The sequence below is a fragment of the Myotis daubentonii genome, chromosome 1, assembly GCF_963259705.1.
Source record: "Myotis daubentonii chromosome 1, mMyoDau2.1, whole genome shotgun sequence".
Classification (NCBI taxonomy): Eukaryota; Metazoa; Chordata; class Mammalia; order Chiroptera; family Vespertilionidae; genus Myotis; species Myotis daubentonii.
In genome coordinates, this window is record NC_081840.1 from 137,980,243 (window position 1) to 137,992,063 (window position 11,821).

Consider the following 11,821-nt stretch of genomic DNA (forward strand, 5'->3'; position numbering starts at 1 on the left):
TTACTTTTGATTTTTCATTATAAAACATATTAATGAGCCTAAGAGAACATTGAAGAAAATCAGGAAACTGGGGAAAATATCACCTCTAATTCTTTCTCCCAAAGGAAAACACTGTTAACATTTTGATATATTTATATTTCCTTTTAAGCCTTTTCTATGATTGGTTTTTTAAATATTTTTCTTTGTGACTGTAGATGACCACTTTTATTTAAATTTATATGTTTCACTTAACATTACCCTGTAAACATTTTCGAAGTAATTACAAACACTCCATATGATTATCTCACTGATCACATAGTTCACTAGCATTTGGGTTGTTTACTCTTTTTTTTTTCTTCTATTTATAAATAGTATTATGGCAGAACTTTGTGTTTAGCTTTTTACATATTTCAAATTATTTCCTTAGAATTCACCCCTGGAAATGGAGTTTCTAAAGGCTAAAATAGTATTTTTTTGAGGCTTTTTATCCAAAGTCTATCTCTTTTCCAGAGTCAGAATTCAAGGAGATTAATAAGTCTGAACCTTAGGTCTTTTAGAATAGCTCCTCCCAGAGCAAGACGATGGATTGATGCTGGGCCCTTCTCTGTGGGCCTCTCATAGTGCATCCATGCCAAGGTAAATTGCAGCCTCAAACCATTGCCCAGCTTCCTTACCTGTGGGCTGGGAGCAATGAAGGGGGTTGTACAGTGGAAAAAACATATAGCTCGACCTATGAACCAGGAGGTCACAGTTCAATTCCCAGTCAGGGCACATGCCTGGGTTTCAGGCTCGATCAATAATTCTCTCTCATAATTGATGTTTCTATCTCTCCTTCTCTCTTCCTCTCTGAAATCAACAATATATATATATTTTTTAGAAGAATAATTTTGTTTGGTATTTGTACACCCTCAATTCACCAACTGTTGCCATTTTTGTACTGTAAACTTTATCTTTTAGTTGGGTCAGTGGGTCTATTGCTCTCCCCAAACTGCTGCTCCAGGCCAATGATACCCCTCAAATTGAGTTCATGTCCCTTTCTCTACCTTCCCAGTGAGTTGCATAGTTTGGGTGTACTTAGGTATATATATATATATATCCTATCTAATAAAGAGGGAATATGCTAATTGACCCTCACGCCATCGCAAAAGATGGCGACACCCACAGCCAATAAGAAGGGAATATGCTAATTGACTGCCCTGCCCTCAAAGATGGTGGCGCCCACAGCCACAAGATGGCCGGCAGGGGAGGGCAGTTGAGGGCGACCCGGCCTGCAGGGGAGGGCAGTTGGGGGTGACCAGGCTGGCAGGAGAGGGCAGTTGGGGGTTACTGGGCTGCCAGGGGAGCAGTTAGGTGTTGACCAGGTTGGCAGGGTTGTGGTTAGGGGGTGATCAGGCTGGCAGGCAGAAGTGGTTAGTGGCAATCAGGCAGGCAGGCAGGCGAGCGGTTGGGAGCCAGCAGTCCCAGATTGTGAGGGGGGTGTCTGATTGCTGGTTTAGGCCCGATCCCTGTGGACTGTCAATCAGACATCCCCCAAGGGGTCCCAGATTGGAGAGGGTGCAGGATGGGTTGAGGGACACCCCTCCCCCCGAGTGCACAAATTTCATGCACTGGGCCTCTAGTGTATATATACTGTATAATGCACTATATATGTAACACACCATATGTAACACACCATATATAACACACCATATATAATACACCATGTATATGCACACTTTGAATAATTATAAAGGCAGTGTTTATTAAAATGCATTTATTTTTCAAAATTGAGTTATCAGCTATTTAAGTGTGTATATTTTTTGGGGACACACACACACACACACACATACACACACATACACGTATTTGATACTACCCAGACCAACTGGATCAGAATCTCTGGAGCCTAGGAATGTGGAGTTTAAAAGATATTTTCATGAGCACTGAAGCTGAAGCACTGGCCCAGAGATGCCTTTGATGGCTCCTGTGCAGGCTAATACCACTTTTCCAAGGGCAGCCCCTCGTTGATCTTACCTCAGATACCAGGTTGGGTACTCAGAGTATTTCTACAAATCTTTCAGAAGCTACGACAACTGGAATGGTTTCCCCTCAACATTCAGAATGTAACATCCCATTAAGAGTATAGGTAATATGGCATTTGCAAGATCCTTTCTCAGCAGTTTTATTCTTACTCAGGGGATATTGTAGAGTTACACTTAGCGACACAACTAGGAACCAGCCTACACAGCTCAAATCTATTTGCTTTGGGAACATTGTTAAGGTAACTGTTCAAGACATCATTTTATGGGGAAGCATGGAAGAAATTTCTCTCAGCTTTCAGTATAATACATTGTTGTTTTTCTATGAGAAACCAGTTTACATGTATCTTACACTCTGAATCATGACATTTATTGTGCTTCCCCTTTGCATTGGTTGCTGGGAAGCTTGGAGCCAAAACTTTAGACTATCTCTAGCAAGTGTACAGAACTTAATCCCAGTTCTATCTTATTTTTTTATGTTAAACCCAAATATTCTCATTTACTTTTTTTCTTATCTTGTTAAGTATACATATTTACATATGCCATATGCTATTTGATATCTATTTTGAATGAGCAGGTTGTGGAAATAGGTTTATAATTGTTATGATCTATGACAGAAAAGTGAACAGAAATAGTGGTCTTTGATCTTTTGACCATGTTTTAACCCAAGGGAAATGTTCCCCACAAATGATATCATGAAGCCTGGTCACTCATTTAACCTCGTATCAACAGAGTTTATTCAGAGACCTCAGAATAGATTCACTAATTAAAAGCAGATGTACTAGTTCAAGATCACTCTGTCCCTGTCCTCATTTCTTTACCTGAGATGGAATCACCCTATGCTGCGCCCAGAAATAGGACAGAAGCTAAATACTACCAGGGAGCACAGTTTTGAGTAAACTTTCCCTAAATAATGTTTACATGAAATGGTGGAAAGAAAACTAGAAAAAATTTGGGTACCTTTAAGACATTATGTGACTATTATTTAGTAAAATTTGCCCACATTGAATTTAGTAAGTAATGGAAGAGATTCAGAGAAAGATATCAAAATATCCTTTCAATGAACTAAATTTACTTTTTAAATTAAATTTATTGGGGTTACATTGATCAGCATGAACATATAGGTTTCAGGTGTGGCTTTCTATGTTACACGTTCTGTATATTGCACCATGGACCACCCCCCCCCCACCCCCCCACCCCCCCGCCAAAAGTAATTAACTAAAATTTATTGAGCAACTGTTTATGTTCCAGGCACTGTATTAGTGGCTTTCACATGTTATTTCCATTTCACACACACACACACACACACACACACACACACACACACACACACACACACACGAAATAAAGGAGGTATTAAAAGGGTGTGGTCGCATTTCTTTTAGCAGGCCCTGACAATGGTCATTGCTTTGAGGGAGGTTGCCTCAAGAGCCACGGCCTTTACCTTCAGCACCAAGGCCAGCGCACGTGACTTGTCTAGGGTCTTGGACCCTTCCTCCTTTGGATACTTTCAGGCCTATAACTGCAATAAAGAAATGTTCTTTGTAAATGAAACACTCCTTCATAATTCTTAAAATGCATTTTATAGATTGCTCTTCATGGCATGGTCTCTGGTATCAGCAGGAAAATTTTTTGACAATGAGAGATGAAAATGGTCAATTTATTGGATACCTGCTCCCTTTGAACACAGGCCTACACACACACACACACACAGATTGCATGTTGGTTGAGTTCCGCTAGTGTCATTCTCAGCACTTCTTTGCACAAGGAAGCTGTTGGGAAGAGTATTCCTTGTCTCCTGTCCGGACAAGGAGAGGCAGACTCCTGAGCACGGACTGAAAAGGGAGACTGGAGAGGTGCTCAAGGCTCTAAGTCTAAACTCTGGTTTTCTAGTGTTTGTTCTTCTAATATCTTTTTAATCCCTGAGTTTTGTGGATAATATTTTCATGTCATGGATGAGGAAATTGAGTGGTTAAGCTACTCATCCAAGATAAAATAGTGAGTCAGTGACGAAGGCGAGCCCAAAACCTAGATTTCCATCCTCTCTTTCTGCTGGTTTTCCCTCAGTAAGATGCAGTCCCTATATTTGCCCAACTGTCTCCAGGATCCACAACTCTGTACCCCTCCCTCGGGCCCAATGATCTGAAAACCAAAAGGGTAGAAAATCGAAAATGAGATGGAGGTCGGAGGAACATGAGGCAGCGGGTTGCTGCCGCTTCCTTTTTAAGAAGCTAAAATCCCCTCTGCTCTTCCTCGCTGACAGCCCCTGGCCTGCAGCGCGACTCCTGGCCTCGCCAGGGTTCCGCGCAATCTGGGCGCCTCCAGCTGCCCCTTCTCGTCCCGGAGTCTCCAGCCGCAGAGCGCAGCGCCAAAGTGGGGGAGAGAGGGGGATGGCCGCGTGGATGCTGCTGCCTGCGCCGCCCTGGGCGCACTGCCCCGGGCGCTGCTTGCTCTTGTTCAGCCGGAGCGCTGCTCGTCCCTGAGCGCAGCGGACGGGCGGCAGGGAGGCCACTGGGCAGCCAGGGCGCCGCGGGGCCTGTACAGAGCGCGGAGCGATGGCTTTCCCCAGCCAGCTCCCTCCGCGTTAGCCTCAGTGCCAGGGAGAAGCTCGGGTCTCTCCTCAACCCCTCCCCAAGCCCACCCGGGCCAGCTTCCATCTGATTAGAATGACAGTAGCTCTCAAGTCATTCATTATGAGAGAAATTTTAGGCTTAAAAGAAAAACAGGGTCCCACTGTAATTGTGAGTTGTAATAAATGCAAACTTCTGGTGCCGTCCACTGCAGTATGTAAGACAGTAAAAAATGTGTCTCGTCCAAACGCACCCCCTCCCCAAGCCCATTGTGAAGTCAATCTCTAACAAAGGGGAAGTGTGAATATTCAACACCGAGTCTTTCAGTCGTATTTTCCGGAATCCCTGAGTCGCCTCCTTTCCCCCTTTTAAATCGGCGAATACCTGTTTTAAGTTTTAAAAGCACATGGAAATCGCCCGCGAGCGACCATATAATTTGATTTGCCAGGCAATCTGCAGAGCGATCGCACATCATTTATAATGTTCATTGAGCATTTTGCCTAATTGTGTCTGTCTCTGAAAGGGCAGCGCACCCCCTCCCGACCGTGAGCGGCACAAGTGGCGACATTCCCATGGAGCGGCCGCGCCGCAGCTTGTCGCATTCAGCTCGGGCGGCCGGCCGCGCGCTCCCCTCCCAGGCGACCGGGCGCGCCTGACACTAATAGCTCGGGGCTCAGGTATGGGCGGGCGCCGCGTTTGACTCCATTCAATTCACAACCGGCCGCGCTTGCAGGTGTCGCCTTTTGAAACCGCCATCCAGCAGGCCGCTGTTCACTTCTCGCTGCGCGTCGGGTTTTGTAGATGCGCAAGAATGGGGCTGATTATTCCCGTGCCCACATGCCGCCCCCACACGCCCCACTCCCGGCGGACGAAAGGCTTCCCTCGGCCAAAAGAGGCGTTTAATTAGTTCTGGGACCGCGGAGAGCGAGAGTGGCCGACAAAGCCCCGCTCCCCAGGTAACCTCGTTCCCTGCAGCCCCGGGAGGGGGCGCGCGGAGCCCGAGCGCAGGCCTCCGGCCCTTCGTTTCCTCCGGCGCCGCTGTCCCTCCGCCCTCTCCCGGGCTCTCCAATGCGCCGCCGGCTCGCCCATGGGGCTTGGGTGACCGCGGTCGCCGGCGCCCACGGTCCCGGGGCGCGGCCCGGCGGGACGCTGCACCCCCTTCTCGGCTTTCTTTCCCCATTGCCAGACTAGCCGGGCAGAGGAAGCGTAGTTGGCAAAAGAAGGTGCTGTAGCCGTCTGGTTTGCGCGGGTTCTCTCCCTTACGCGACATTCTGCCCTTCCCCCACTTCGGGGACACATTGGGACAATGTTTAGGGGGAACAATGGGGACACTTTCTCTTTATCCGCCTCCCAGTCTTAGGGCCGCGTGCTCTGAGCTGGTGGCCTAAAGCTGGCGTGGGATGGCCAAGAGCTGCCTCGCCACCTTGGCCGGTGACAACCCCTTCGCGGCCGACAGCATCGACCCAGGTCTCATTCACTGGGCCACCTGGGCCACACCTACAACTCCCCTCCCCAAACCCACGGCTCTCGGCCCTAGAAGGGCTTCGAGCGCCGAGCTGGGGCCTCCCTGGGGCCGGGATCGCGCCTCCTCCAGACCGGCCTTGGGTTCGGACTGCCCCAGGGGGGAGAGGAAGGGCGTGGCGTGTCCGGGCCAGTGCCCGCGTGCTACATTTGGGGGCCGCGTGGGCGTTGGCCAAGGGAGGTGGGACGCCCTTCTGCCTTATCATTTGATTTCCGAGAACGTGCGAGGACGCAGACACCCTTTCTTTCCACTCGCTGCTCTCTGTGAGCTGGCGGGGCGGGCGGAGGCGGCGAGGCGGGGCGGGGGGTGGGGGGGGGGAGGCCGGCGGGCTCACTCCCCGCACCCGCCCCGCCCGCCCGGCAGGAGCACAAGTGTTGGGATTCCCACGGATCGGCGTGCTCCGCGGCTGGAGGCCCGGGCACCCGGGGCCCAGGAGACGTGGCGGACACAGAGGGGTTTGTAGACACGGTGACCTCCGCGCTCCCGATCTGAAAGAGCCTGAAAGGAGCTGTTTATGGTGCATTACCAGCCAAGGGCTCAGGTACCAGCGCCTTGTGTCGGGAAGGCCCGGCGGCCGCCCGTGCTGCAGGTGTCAACTACACAAACGCCCGGAGGGGGGCCGCTGTGGAAGGGACAAAGGAGGGGCGTTCAGTCGCCGCTGCCACTCGCCCCGTTTCGCTCTTTCTCCGCTGCTGCGCGAGCAGCCAGCCTAGGGTGCAGACCCAGGTCGTAGGGGCGGGCAGAAAAAGGGGGGGCGGGGGTGTCCCAGGGAACTACAGTATATTATTTATGGACTTTGAAGGAAGTCGGGGAGGCTTTGGGCCTCTGCACAGCCCAACCCAGTTTCAAGGGTGAGAGCAGAGGGAGGTCGCTGGAGGCTGGAACTTCCTAGTGGAAGTGGGTGCTTTGGGTGGGGGTGGGGAGAGAAGAGGCTTGGGTGTTGGGCTGCTTGGGCCCCCAGAGGCTTGCTTGCCTGGATTTGACTTGAACTTCCCCCTGGTCCCGAGTCTGAGTGATGTTTAACAAATGTTCTTGGTGAAAGCAGTGACCCTCTCCTCACGGGTGGGAGTCACTCCCTGCCCAAAAGAAATCAACGAAGGCGCCATACCCCCAATAGGTCACTTCCCAGGGCCCCTGTGCTCCCAGAGGTTTCACAAGCCCCTCAGGTTGGCTTCTATAAAGCAAAACCTCAAAACGCCTTTCCCTTTGTGGGAAGATTGTTACTCCCTAGGTGGGCCCTCAAAAGCCTGCACAAAGTCAAAATACTGGGTGGTGGGGGGCAGGGGAAGGGGGCATAGGGGAGCACAAAAAATAATGAATATCAAGACAGTTTTTTAAAGTGATGTTTAATGATTTTCAGGGCCAACATATAAAAGGGGAGTAGGCAGATGGAAATGTTATGTGTGTCTAGCAGCGGTTCTCAACCTGTGGGTCGCGACCCCTTTGGCGGTCAAACGACCCTTTCACAGGGGTCACCTAAGACCATCCTGCATATCAGATATTTACATGACGATTCCTAACAGTAGCAACATTACAGTTGTGAAGTAGCAACGAAAATAATTTTATGGTTGGGTCACAACATGAGGAACTGTGTTTAAAGGGCCAGAAGGCTGAGAACCGCTGGAGGAACCATCTAAGTGCTCCCAAAGGTTTTAGAGGCTGCCTGGCTTGTGTCCTTATCTGATATTACCTGGAAACTTCGTTTCCCTTCTTGCAGGTGCATCACCATCATTTCTTTTATATGAGTCATCTATTATAAGAAATAGCTTTGACTTAGTAAAACTGAGTGATTTTCTTAAAGTAACAGGGAAGGTGAGAAAACAATGGTGAATAGGATGAAGATGGGTACGTTTCTGAAAAGAATGGTTTGAAAGTAGAATAAAAAGGAGAGAATAGATAGATTCCTTACAAGGAAAGAAAGGCATTCCCATCTAAAAATAAATAAATAAATCACCCCTGCTCTCTCTATCATTCCCAACTAAATAAGTTGCCCAAAATAGGTGTCTCTATTTTTTCACTTTTATTCAGTCTTCAGCACACTACATTCTGGCCCATACTCTCACACTGAAACTCTCTTTAGTCATTTTCACCCGTAACTTCCATTGTCCCCAAATTTAAGGACAATTTCCATGCCTTATCTTGTTTAAAACTGCAGTAAATAGGCCCACTATTCATCCTGACACCAAGATCAGCATCCTTGCTACCATCTGTTTCTCTGGATTCTCCAAGCCCCATATTGAGTAAGTCACCAAGACTTAGCAATTCTCTCCCCAAAATATCTCTCCAATCTGCTGAACCTCCACCCAGTTCAGGCCTTCATTATCACTCAGCTGTTCTACTGCTGCAGCTTTCTGATTGGTCAGTCGCCCTGCCTGTAATCTCGCTTTGCTCCAATCCATGCTCCAGACTGCCACCTCAGTATCCTTTCTACATGGCAAACTTGATTATGCTACCCACTGCTTAAAACCCTTCAATGGCTCTCCATTCTGTGATTAATTATTTATATATTGTAAGGATGTGCTATGGTAGTGCTACTGTATTAAACACTGACATACATTATAAAAATGTGTAAGACATACAAATTTTTATAAGAATGAGACAAAATATAGATGACAGTTCTCATATTTTCTTCTTATACCCCAGTACATCTTCGTACCCATTCTGGAAATGACTGCTCTATATTACGTCAAACTCCTTAACACAGCTTATAAGGTCTTCTTGATCTAGATCCTTCCCACATTCCCATTTTAATCATTTCTCTTTACTTCATCTTTCACAAAGTTATTTTATTTCTTGAAATGCCATGATAATCATTCTATTTGTTTCATGTTTATTTCAACCTCTACTCTCCATTAGCTTGTTGGCAAGCTCCAGTGGCTTGTCCAGCAACCACAACATGGGTGCCAACCTATGGTAGAAGCTTTTCACATTAATTCTTTTTCTTTTTTAGTTTTATAAAGTTGATGTATAATTGACATACAAGATCTTATTAGTTCCAGGTGTATGTCATAGTGATTTGACATTTATATACAAGTATATTAAACTAGAGGCAAGAGTAGGCCTTCCTTCCCCCAGCTGCCAGCACCAGCTTCCCTCCCAGAGGGAGGCCCCACCCACCCACCACAGCCTGCTGGCTGGTGGATCATGGGCGATGGCCAGGCCCTGACCTATCACATCGCACCTACCTTGGCTGGCCTGGTGCCAGGGGGTCTTCTGGATGGTTGCTTTGCTGTTTGGCTGTTCAGTCGATTTGCATATTATACTTTTACTAGGGGCCCGGTGCACGAAATTCGTGCACTGGGTGTGTGTGTGGGGGGAGTGTCCCTCAGCCCAGCCTGCCCCCTCTCACATACTGGGAGCCCTCAGGCGTTGACCCCCATCACCCTCCAATCAAAGGATCGGCCCCTTGCCCAGGCCTGACGCCTCTGGCCTAGGCGTTCGGCCCGGGCAGCGGGGACCTGCAGTGGCAGCGGGGGGGCGCCGCGATCGCGCGGGCTCTGCCCCTGCCCCTGCAGGATGCCTCTGGCCTAGGCGTCCGGCCCGGGCAGCGGGGACCCACAGCTGCAGCGGCCCCGCGATCGTGGGCTTCGCTTTAGGCCCAGGCAAGGGGCCCCTAGCTCCTGGGACTGCCAGCTTCGACTGTGCCCAGCTCCCATCGCTGGCTCCACCCCTACTTCCTGCTATCACTGGCCAGGGCGGCAAAGGCGCCTGATTCTCCGATCATGGCTGGGGGGCAGGGCAAAGGTGGCCCCAGGGCCGCCTTTGCCCTGCCCCGCAGCTCTTAGCTCCCCCCTGGGTTTCTGATCACTGTCAGTGGCAGGGGGCTTCTTCCTGCCTTCCCTTTCGCCTCCCTGCATTGTGCCTACATATGCAAATTAACCGCCATCTTGTTGGCAGTTAACTGCCAATCATAGTTGGCAGTTAATTTGCATATAGCCCTGATTAGCCAATGAAAAGGGTATCGTCGTACACCAATTACCATTTTTCTCTTTTATTAGTGTTGATTATCTAGGATGATCCCTGCAATAAGTCTAATTACCATACAAAGTTATCACAATATTACTGTCCATATTCCCTATGAATATATTATGTCCCTATGACTTATTTATTTTATAATTGGGAGTTTCTACCTCTTAATTCCCTTCATCTATTTCACCACCACCACCACCCATCCTTCCCTTCTCTGGTAACCACCAGTTTGTTTCCTGTTTCTATGAGTCTGTTTCTGATTTGTTTTGGTTTATAGATTCCACATGTAAGTGAAATCATATGGATTTTGTTTTTCTTTGTTGGACTTAATTTCACTTAGCATAATATCCTCTATGTCTATTATCTATCTACCTTGTTGCAAATGGTAAGATTTCCCTCTTTTTCTTATGGCTGAGTAACATTCCATTACATCTTTATCCATTCATCTATCAATGAACACTTAGGTTGCTTCCATGCTTGGCTATTATAGATAATGCTGCAATTAACAATATGTGTCTTTTAATTAATGTTTTTGTTTTCTTCAGATAAATCCCAGAAGTGGATTTCTGGATTGTAGGATAATTCTATTTTTAATTTTTAAAGGAACCTCCATACTATTTTCCATAGTGGCTGCACCATGTTACATTCATCAACAGTATATGAGAATTCTCCTTTCCCCACATCCTCACTAATACTTGTTATTTATTGTCTTTTTTATAATAGCCAGACTTGAATGTAAAACCTGAAACCAAAAAAGTCCTAGAAGAAAACATAGGCAGTAAAGTCTTTGACATCAGTCTTTGCAATATTTGGGGGGACTAATCTCCTCAGGCAAGATAAACAAAATAAAAAACAAATTAGTGGTATTGTACCAAACTAAAAAGCTTTTGCATAGCAAAAGAAACCAATAACAGAATGAAAAGGGAACCTACTTAATAGAAGAAGATAGTTTCAAATAATATGTTTGATAGCCCTAGCTGGTTTGGCTGCCCTAGCTGGTTTGGCTCAGTGGATAGAGCGTTGGCCTGCGGACTGAAAGATTCCAGGTTCGATTCCAGTCAAGGGCACATGCCTGGGTTGTGGGCTCAACCTCCAGTGGGGGGCGTTCCGGAGGCAGCCAGGCAATGATTCTCTCTCATCATTGGTGTTTCTATCTCTCTTTCCCTCTCTGAAATCAATAAAAAAAATATAAAAAAATATGTTTGATAAGGGGTTAATATCCAAATCATATAAAGAACTTCCAGAACTTAATATCAAAAACCTGATTAAAAATGGGCAGAGGACTTGAATAGATATTTTTAGCAGGCATATGAAAAGATGCTTAACGTCAGTAATCACCAGGGAAATGCAAATCAAACCACAGGTTAATTCTTACTTGTAAAGCACCCAGAAAGCATAATCTGATCCTTCTGCACCTTTCCTTCCAGTCTACTTAAACCTACCCAGCCACTTACATTTCCCTTAAGTACTGGGACGTCTAAGGCCAATGACAACATAAATCCCTCAGATCATTTTAATCAGAATGGGGGAAGGTCATAAAATGGATGATATGTTTACAGCTTTGGTTCTACCGAGGCTATCCCTTAACACTCTTAGGAGTCTCTGTGTATATTCCTGACTCTATCTTGAATTTTCACAATGGGTCTATACCAGTGATGGTGAACCTTTTGAGCTCGGCGTGTCAGCATTTTGAAAAACCCTAACTTAACTCTGGTGCCGTGTCACATATAGAAATTTTTTGATATTTGCAACCATAGTAAAAC

General features: G+C 47.3%; 1 non-coding gene across 1 annotated transcript; it reads left to right on the plus strand.

The window, feature by feature from the left end:
* The first annotated feature begins 552 nt into the window (after positions 1 to 552).
* On the plus strand, positions 553 to 689 carry LOC132224796 (small nucleolar RNA SNORA42/SNORA80 family). The gene has a single exon (XR_009450733.1). It is a non-coding gene; the product is annotated as a small nucleolar RNA SNORA42/SNORA80 family (small nucleolar RNA).
* The last annotated feature ends 11,132 nt before the right edge of the window (positions 690 to 11,821 follow it).